Genomic DNA, 11,122 nt, shown 5'->3' with positions numbered 1-11,122 from the left:
TCATGCAAGCATACAATTAAGCATATAGAAGGTTTACAATACTACTAACACATATCATTCGCTATTAAGAGTTTACTACGAATAGCATGAAATAACCATAACCTACCTCCACCGAAGAATTGAAATCAACAAGCTATCTTCTCAGAATCCTTGCTATCCTCTTCGTTTCTCTCTCTTTCTACTCGTTCTCTTTCTTTTTCTGTCTCTTTTTGTTCTTTCTTATTTTTCTTATTCAAACCCTCTTTCTTTTACCCTAATTAGTATATAATTAAGAATAAAAGATGGCAATAATACCCCACTAATTAACTTAGGGTTACCTCTTTTAACCCCCAAGAATTTGATTTATTAATATAAACCCACGAAATCTATAATTAAGGAAAGAATAGTCCCAAAACGTCCCTTAAAACGTGTAAGGAAATCCGATTCTGCCTGGGATTTGCGCAACCTATGACGGGCCGTCGTGCCTGCGACGGTCCGTCCTGCAGGTCGTCGCAAAGTTCAGAGAATGGATTTTCACTGAAGTCTCCGTGACGGTCCGTCACGCCTGTGACGGTCCGTCCTGCCATTCCGTCACGAAGTTCAGAGAGTCGATTTTTAGTACCCAATTTCAGATTTTCTAAGTGTTTTGAAACGAGACCCTGCGACGGTCCGTCGTGCCCTTGACGGTCCGTCGTGGGGTCCGTCGCTTCTGCCAGTTTTTCCTGAATTGAAGTCTGTTGCTCAAAATGACTAAACAGGTCGTTACACCTGGTTTATTTTTTCACTATCTTTTATCCATTCCATAGATTTTCGTTGTTTATTTTTTACTCTTTTTGCTCCTATTTTATTGTCACATGGCGTAGTAAGCCACCAGTGTGTTTTTGTTATTATATGTGGGTAAAATTTGTCTAGAAATGGCATTCCTAGCAACATATCTTTTGTTGTGAATTCAAAGTTATAGATTTCTTCTATTGTTAATATTTTATCCTATTTTTGTATTTTTATATTTTTTGCTTTATATTTAATTATACTTCCTTCATTATTAAATCCCGTTACTACCATTGGTGTTTTTAATTTTTTCCATTTATCTTCTGGTAAACAATTATATTTACATATATTTGCTTCTGCTCCTGTATCTATCATAGGGGTATAATATCTGTTGTGATATCCTTCTATGATAATTTTTGCGAGTATATATATTTTCATTATTCATTTTGTTCTTTTTATGATTATCTTCTTATTTTGACATGTTATTGTTAATTGTTCGTTTTCTATATTATATGGTTTAACTTTCTCTAGCCATTTTATTCCTGACGTGATATTATGGTTTCCTTGGTATATCTTAAATTGTATTTTTAACGGAATTCCTCCTATAATTATTTTTTTCTTCTGTTGTTTCTTCATTTGTATTTACTATTTCACTAGGTAATCCAGGGCATATGTGTCCTGTTTTTATAATTTCTTCTTCTAATACTAATTCTCTTGTTATATGATTTTCTTCTTGTCCTGTGTTTATCAAGATGTTATATTTTCTTTGGTCCATTATTCCCGTTATAAAATAATGATATGGCGTCGTTTCTTCAAATAAATTTTGTGGTATTTCATATTTTCTTTTAGATGTACTCATCCTTGATGAGGTAGCTCTAGTCAACATATTTAATGTGCTTGTATTTGGTGTACTTGAGGTGCTTAATCTTTCTTTTACTATTTCCAAATCTCCTTCTGTATCAATTTATTTATAGCTATAGTCATTATTATCTATTACAGTAATTATTTTTTCAAAAGGATTTTCTATTTTTATCTTATCAATTTTATTCCTTGCTGTTATTTTATGTTTTGTTGTAAATATATATAGATTTTTACATCTTGCTGTGAATATCTTACTTCCTGGTGTTAACTCTATTCCTGACATTTTTCAATATAATACTAATGATTTATCTATATTTGTATCTGTTAATGCTACTGTATAATTAGCACTTATTATAAATTTAAATTTTTGGTATATTAAATTTCCTTTAACTGCACTTATTACACTTTTTTCTATAGGGTGTATTATTCTGTCATCTGCTAAATATATTTCAATGGGTGTATCTATTCCTTCTCTGAAACAAGCTTTTATTAGTATTTCTGTTCCTCATAAATGTACATATTTTATAGTTGCTTTATTTTTTATGTCTTGTATTTCTTTATTTATTATTCGTTTGCTTATTATAGGTATATATGCTTTTCCGCTTGTATATTTACAGTCTATGACGTGTTCTTTTTGACTAACTACATAGTATTCTTCTTTTTGTCTTTTAAACCAGTTTTTTAATGTAGGTATTTCAAGTATCTTTTCAACACTTAAATCTAATTCTTTTCCTTTTATTTGTTCAAAAACTGTATTATCAAATATAATCTTTTAGTGTGATAATTCTTCATTTTCATAATTTTCTTTAGATATTATTTCGTTTTCAAGCATTATATTTCTTCTTCTATTTTATTATCTCAATTTTCTTCTTCATTTTCAGTTTCTATATCTGATACTTCATATGCTGTCGTTATCACTTAATTCATAGTTTATGTATTCTATTTGCATATATTTTTTATTGTCTATGATTAATTCTGCTATTTGTTTTCTTTTTGGATCTTTTGGTAATTTACAATCCTTAGCTATGTGTCCTATCTTTCCGCAATTGTAACAAGTACATTGGGATATTTTCCTCTTTGGTTTATATGGTCTTTTTATTTAATAATTTTTTATATAATACCTTCGTCTTGGTTGTTTATATTTATACTTAGTTTTATTTTTTCTATAATTTTTATATCTTTTGGATTTTTTGTTTTTTATTTGTACATCCAAATTGTGGTGCCATTCTATTTTTGCAACATGCTAAATTTTTATTTAGTACTTTTTCCATTTTTAATTTTTCTTTTTGGCTTTCACATAATTGTGTAAACCATTGAGATAAGAATTTTATTCTAGCTCCTTAAGTATCTACTATCCCTTCATTATCCCAATCTTTAATTATTTTTGTGCTAAATGGTTCTGGTAATTTTGTAAAATATTGTTGTCTTATCTCTCTTGCTTCATTCTAAATTATATTTTGATTTGTAGTAATATTCTTTAAATGCACAAGTATATTGTTCAATGTAACACATTTTACATATAGATAATTTTGTCATAAGTTGTTTATTTATTATTTTTTCTCTGTTTTGTTCTTTTATATCTGTGGTCATACCTCCAAATTCATTTCTTATTGCTGATTCGTATTTATCTAATATTTCTATATTTGTTGCTGATGGGGATCCATCCATTTTCTTATTACTTCTAAGTACTTCTAAGCTTTCTGGGGGTAGATTTTCTATCCATAATTTTGCTGTTCCTAAGAATGTTCTTTCTATGTATCTCGGTGTTTTTGTTGTTTTTATTTTGTTATCTATTAATTGTTTAGATATATTTCCTGTCCATAGTAATATTGCTTTATTTATGTCTGTGACACAATCTAAATCTAAGAAATTATATTGTTCACTTATTGGTTTTGGTATCCAATTTTTATTTAATCTACTGTTTCATATTGCATTATTTCTATCTGATTGTTGATAACTTTCTGTATAATAAGTAGGTGATGTCCATCTAGGACTAGCTCTAGGACTATTTCTGGGACTATTATCTGGGGTTTTAACTCTTGACGTACTGGGTCTATTCATATCTCCTGTGTTTATTTCTAATTTTTTTTGTTTATTTACATGTTCTAAAATTTCTGTATATGTCTCACTTATATCACTTATTTCTAATTTTTGATCATTTATTGTATCTGATTCATTTTCGTTTACTTCATTTACTTCAAGATCTTCATTTAGTTTTTGTTCCATCTCTTTTATTTCATTAGTTAATTCAAGCTCTTTATCTTTTTCCTTTTGTTTTTGTTTAGTTTCATATAATAATTTTAACCTAGCTAATTCTTTTTTCTAATTCACTTATTCTTGTATTTTTTTATTTCTTCTAAATGTCGTACTTCTTGTTTTGCTTGTATTTTTATTTTTTCAATTTCTTTTGATTTGTCTATTTCTTTATTTTCTTTTGTTATTCTTATCATAGCTGTTAAACTATCTTCTAATTTTGCTGTTTCTTTTTCTAACATTAAATATAGGTTATTTCCTATTTTCTTATATCTTCTTCCTAAATTTGAAAATATTATTTTTATTATCATTCCGTCTTGATTTTCATATGTCTTTTCGTCTACTGCAAATTTTTCTTTGTTCATTATAATTTATGTATTATATTATGTTGTAGTCTATATTCAAGACAATCTATTTCTAGTTCTAACATAAATATAACTTTTCTTTGTGCTAATATTAATTTATTACATACTCCTGCTAAAATATTTTCTTCTAGTCTTCTTTTTCTATGTTGTAATTCTTGTTCTTTTTCAGCTATTTTTTCTATCAGTTGTTGTTTATATTTTTCTTTGTTCATACTGTTTTTTCAAATAACAAACATATTTGTATTCTGTTTTTGAAATTATATTTATTAAATGATCTTTTTTATTGTTACTTGTTTTGATAAGTTGTGATAGTTCATATTCTATATATAAAGGTTTTAATTTTTTCCATATCTTTCGTACTTTTTTTTTTATCTATTTTGGTTCTTTTTATACTGATTTCTTTACTTGTTGTATTTTTTATTTATATTTTTTTATACAAAATTTTAAAAAGCTTACTTAATTTATTTGGGTTTTTAATAATTTTTATTTTATAAAAATTACTATTTCGTTTTTGCCAAATTTCAGACATTTTTGATTTAATTATTGATCTCTGAATACATCTAAATCGTCATATAAATCATACATGTCATAGTAAAGTTCATCTTGTATACTTTATATGGTTAACTCAGTCCAACCTTGGGTTGTTATTTCTATTATTTCATATGTTACCAATTTGTCATAAATTTCTCTTTTTATATCAGTACTAAGATTTTTTAGTATATAGAGTAGTAATATCTTATAATCATCATCATCATCTATTAAATAAGTATTCATCTTATTCAGGCCTTCTTGCCTACCGATTTCAACTTTAGGATGACATAGTCTGCGCATACTTATTCGAAGAAAATTTCTTTAGCAAACCTTCTAAAGATGTTTATTATAACATTATTAAGTCATGATAAACAATTATAATCAACAAGAGATTTTCAGGAATAAATCTATTTAGCTACTCATAAATTTAAGAGTGTATACCTGTTTTTGTAGATATGTAGCTCCAGGTTTTTCCATAATTATTAATTTAATTAGCTAGCTCATTCAGAGTGAGAGAGAGATGTATTTGAAAGAGAGATGATCTTATTATGAGGGAAAACCCTCTATTTATACACAAAAACTTTACACCTTTGGCCAAAATGGCCGACACTTACTTTACACTTGGCCTTTTTACATTTGGCCGACACAAAAAACAAAAAACTTACTGTTACTAATGGCCTATTTTTTATTATTGGCCGACCTACTTGTACAATACTCTTTTACATATGGCTGATATTCAGCCGACACAAAACGATAAACACTAAAAACAAAATACTTTACTTTATACACAGATATCTAATCACTTATTTCTGATTTTTGATCATTTATTGTATCTGATTCATTTTCGTTTACTCTATTTACTTCAAGATCTTAGTTTATATTTTTAAATTAATTAGTCTATAATTAAATTAGTTATTTTATTTCGTTACGACTAAGAAGCTCAATTAATTATTTAATATTAATTCATTTTATTCAATCTTTAGTTGGACTCACTAATTGAGTCAAATTGACTAAATTTTAAAGTTAAAGTGGACAAATTTGCAATTCATTTGGTAATTTTTCTAGTTAAAATATAGTCATCTCTTGTCCCACTTCTTGGATCAATTTTCAAGAGAAAATTTGGCCCAAAACACAATCTCATTCCCCGCCCAACTCGTGTCAGCCCTTAATTGTTTCCTTTTTGAAAAAATTACTTCGATCAGTGTCTTTTAATAAATAATTATAAATTTTAGAAATATTTTTTATTTATTATAATTTATAACAATACTATGTTAAATCTGCAATATATATGCAAAGTGAATTAAGTATGCAATATATATGTATTATAACTATTTTGAAAAGTATATTATGCTTGTCTGGTAAAAAATTAATACAATTATTATAAGTGTATTAAAATGTGTATGTTAAACATACTTCTCAATCTTATTTAATTCATAACGTCAATGCATCAATATATACATGAGTATATTTTACATGACTCCAAAATAGCGTTTGTTAAGGACTCCTAATCTAAAATCAATTACATGACTTTATTAAATACAAATAAACTTTCACTCAGAATCCTACATGACATTACTCTTACACTTCCCCTCAAGATGAACAAGGAGTCGAACAACTGTCAACTTGCTCTTCAAATCTAGAAATTGGACCTCTGACAAAGGCTTGGTAAGTGCATCAGCCACTTGATCATGGTAACTCACGTATCTGACTAATAAGGTCTTTGCACGAACCTTGTCACGAACAAAATGAAACTATATTTCCATATGTTTTGTTCCGGAAACATCCAATCTCTCGTTGGAGATGTTCAACCCACGTTATTTCAGATGTAGCAGCAGCTAATTCACGATACTTTGCCTCTGTGCTCGACCTTGAAACAACTTTTTGCTGTCGAGAAACCCAGGAAATCAAATGAGAGCCAAGAAAAATAGTGAAACCAGTAGTAGACTTGCGATCATCAACATCTCCTCCCCAACCTGAATCACTGTAACCATGAAGTAAGGTGGATGACCCACGAGAAAAAAAATAAACCATGACATGATGTAGCCTTGACATAACGAAAAGTACGTTTAACAACAACCCAATGAGAATCCATAGGACAATGCATAGATTGTGATACTTTATTCACCGCGAATGATATATCGGGTCTAGTAAACGTCAAATATTGTAGAGCTCCAACATTACTTATATATAGAGTCTTATCATGAAATGGACATCCACTAGTATTGGAGAGCTTGGACGAGGGTGAAGCAAAAGTGCGGAGACAGGACCACACGACTCCATTTGCACACGATTAAGGAGTTTTGTGACATATTTACCTTATGATAAATGAAAACATTCAGGTTTCAGTTGGCTTGAATGGCCAAGAAATAGGACAATTTTCCCAAGTCTCTAACAACAAAATGTGTTTTCAATTTGATAATAAGAGCTGCAATATGACCAGAATTAGAGCCCACAACCAGAATGTCGTCAACATAGACTAAGCAAAACAACTTAAGATCAACGCTCGACAAATAGAACAATATGTTGGGTTATGTACCTTTTTCCCTTCCTACGTGGATAAATAAAAGCCCAATTTGGACCAATCCATTTTTCCCATAGGCCCATTCTTATGAGGCAAATATAAGCCTACTTAGGTCTTATTTTTATACACACAGAGAGTTTTTCAGCAGCCAAAAAGAGAGAAAGAGAGCAGTTTTCGTAGTCAAAATTCAGCCCTAACAACCAACTTCAAATTGCGATCCCCGCTTCGTTTCTTGTCCGATTGAGCTGATTTTTGGACAGCATATTATCTTCATCTCAATCTTTGATTAGGAACTGATAGAGTTGGATTTGGTGGCCTGCAGCTTCAGTTTTGCTGTCGTGAACAGTAGCTGCAAAATTGGTGATTTTGCTCCTTTAATTCTCTAGATTTGGTGCAATCTTATTTTGTTGTTGCTTGTTGTTTGGCACTTGTTTTGTGTCCAATTTTGGAGAACAATATTGTAACTCTTGGTGATTATAGTGGAGCTTTTGGTCCCGTGGTTTTTTACTCTTCACATCGAAGGGTTTTCCACGTAAATCTTGGTGTCTTGTGTGATTGGTTTATTATTGCCTTGTTATATTTGTTTGGTTGAATTACTTGCTGCCTTACTATCATATTGCTTGTGGTTGTTTGTCTTCTCTTGGTTCAAATCGAAAAGGGAAAGTATAAACTTGGGTATTCTTCCACTTTTATCCTGTCAGACATTCTTTGTTAGTGCCTTGTCTTTTCCAACACAATAAACAATTAGTTTTGGATCCCACAAAGCCTACTGAGAAAAGTACATCAACTAAGCATTTGTTTTACATACATAGAGTTTGTTTGAGACCATAAAGGAATCGTTTAAGTAAACAAATATGATCTGGATGAGTAGGATCAACAAACCCATGAGGTTGAGACATGTATACTATATCATCTAGCTTCCCATGAAGAAATGCATTGGACACATCTAGCTGAGTGATATGCCATTGATGAGACACTGCCAAGGATAGTAATAATTGTATGTTAGCTGGCTTAACCACTGGACTAAATGTAACAGCAAAATCGAGACCTGGCTGTTTTTGATATCCTTTAGCCACAAGTCTTGCTTTATAGCGATCCAATGAGCCATCCTACTTTAACTTCATCTTGAACACATATTAACAACCAATGATATTTTGAGACGAGGATGGTCGAACTAGTTCCCAAGTACCATTTTGAATGAGTTCATTATACTCTTCTAACATGCGTGGCGTGACGCTAATAAATATCTCTACTAGTCTGTTAATGGAAAGAAGGTTCCATTATGGACGATGTTGGTGTCGTAGTAGACATCGAGAATGGTTTCTTTGGCTTCAAGGAGTCTATTTGTGTTCGTGCGATCATCTTTTGCAAAGGAGACACTGCTGGGCGGAACATACCAGTAGCTGAAGTGCTTCTAGAATCAACAGAGTGACTTGTATTAGAAGAGTGAGGATTTTCTGCAACTACACTTAGTAAAGGAAAGTCTACACCATGAGAAACTCCATCAAGTGAAGACGGATTAGTAGCAAGTGTGTGTCCAACAATAGGAGCAACAGATGATGGGGATATGTGATGTGTCAAGGATTCTATGGATGGAAAGGGTGGGGGCTGAATCGATGGGGGCGTCAGTGGCGATGATTGTGGCAAGGTTGGTGGAATGATTGAAGGAGAAACACAAGTGTGGATGTCAGTGTAAAGCTAAGTGGTTCTGAGTTAGTATTGGTTATTGATGGAGGCACCATTAATAAAACTTATATTATATGTAAATGATAAATTATTCTTTGTAATATGAATTAAAAATGTATTAAAAGTGATTCCGTAAAAAAAATATTTTTAACATAAATGGTAAATATTTTCGATTTATGTTACATTCCTATCATTTTTTCAAACAAAACCCGACCCACTTCCAAATACAAAAAGAAACCAGCCCACAGAAAAGAAATCCGAATTCCAAGAGCTTGAGTCTCTTCTATTCGAATTCCAAGTTGTTTTATATTTTGGTGGTTAACGTCGCTGTCTCAGTTTGTTGCCCTGAAAAAGGTGATTTCCTTAGTCTTATGTTTAGTTCCTTCTCTTTAGGATTTCATTTGTCGATTGATAAATTGTTGTGTCGCTTGACATGGCTGGAATGCCAAAAGTCTTGTATTTCGTCATTGTTGGTTTGCAGTTGCATTTTTATCTAGTATTCCTCAGATTCCTTCCATGGTGGTCTCGTTTTAGTTAAAATCCTTAGCTACACTTCTCTAATAATGAAAGAGATTTCTTTCATGACATTTTAGTGATTTTTTTTACTGAACACGGTTGGCGGTCTGTCTCTTTGAGTCCTACTGATAAAATAGTTTGATTTTCTTTGAATAAGTCACTTGTGTTGATAATCTTTTCACTGCGTTTAGTAGCTACTTCTGTTAAGTCAACATGTTGTTTAGTGAATTAGTTCATGACCTCAGCTGCCTCTTTTTGTTTCCATAAGGATTAGACACTTTAATTGTAATCTTTGTCTAGTCCTCATGTTGTTTTGCTTATCGTTTTGTTCCAGTCATTGTGATTGCTTAGATAAATTTGAGTCGAATTCATAAGACTTTAAAGGGGTTTGCATGGAAAAACTTCCAATCTGTTACAGTATTCTTTAACATAGAAATATTGCCTTTTGTCTCTTTTAAAAATTATGAATGAATGAGTTGGTTTCATTGTTCAATTTATTTCCTATTCCAGGAAGTGTTAATTTTAGCAAGTGGTTAGTTATCATGGCTGCTTGTGTTTTTCAATAATTTTAATATTTTTGGGTCACAAATGAATGCTTATCTTTTCATTTGTTCTCTTCTCATGTGACATAAACTCGAGTCTATTTTGGACTCCACGCTTACATATCGTTGAATTGTTTCGAGTCGTCCTCTTCTTTGCGGTGGTAAAAAGGAAGTTGAAACAGATTGAAGTAGAGCTGCTGCAGGTCTTGAAATCAGAAAAACGATTCAGTATATATACGATATGCAGTGATATACAACAGGAGTATACAAAACCAAAAATTCAAACAAGGGCCCAAATCAGCAACAAGATTGACCCAACAGGGGGCCCAAATTCATCTTCTCTATCTCTTTTTGATTATTTAATTTTATTTTGATTAATACTAACTTAATTTTTTGGGTTTGAACTGAATTAAATCCCCTAAAGATGATCCACTTTTCTCAATGATAATTTATTTAATAAGTTTTTTTCACTTGGTCATTTTTGAAAAGGTTTACTTTTCTTTTTAAATTATTTCAAAGTGTTTAAGTTAAATTTGTTATAAAATCAAGCTCAAAACAATTTAAATCTAAAAAGAAGTAGATGTTGCAGAAGATTTTTCACTGCCATAGTTGACCCTCTCTTCCAGATCCTCGCTTCTATGAGCCAAATCACTCTCCTTCTTATTCAATTGTATATTACAATATTGAATGATACCTCAATTTATAAGTAGATAAATCACTTCAAATGATACTTTGATTAATGTCAAGTCAATAGATACATCACTATCCCATAAAGGTTCATGGGAACACACATATCCATGATAAGGATAAATCTTGGGAATACATAATTACCCATGATAAAGATAAGTTTATGAATAGACTTAATGAATCATCTACTTAGTTCAATGGATTTATAATACTCACCCTTGGATGTTCATAGATAATGTGCCCCATTAAAACCTTACTAGGGAAAATCATGTGAAAAAAAATTCTAGTGAAGGAAAAAAAGTACACATCTTTCGATAAGTATTATTTGTTGCCTCATTAAGAACCTTGCCAGAATAATTCAAAGGGACAAAAACTCGGTCAAGAAAAAAAGAGCGCAACACGTATTATTCTCT

The sequence above is a fragment of the Solanum lycopersicum genome, chromosome 8, assembly GCF_036512215.1.
Source record: "Solanum lycopersicum chromosome 8, SLM_r2.1".
NCBI classification, from domain to species: domain Eukaryota; kingdom Viridiplantae; phylum Streptophyta; class Magnoliopsida; order Solanales; family Solanaceae; genus Solanum; species Solanum lycopersicum.
This window is presented reverse-complemented; position numbering follows the sequence as displayed.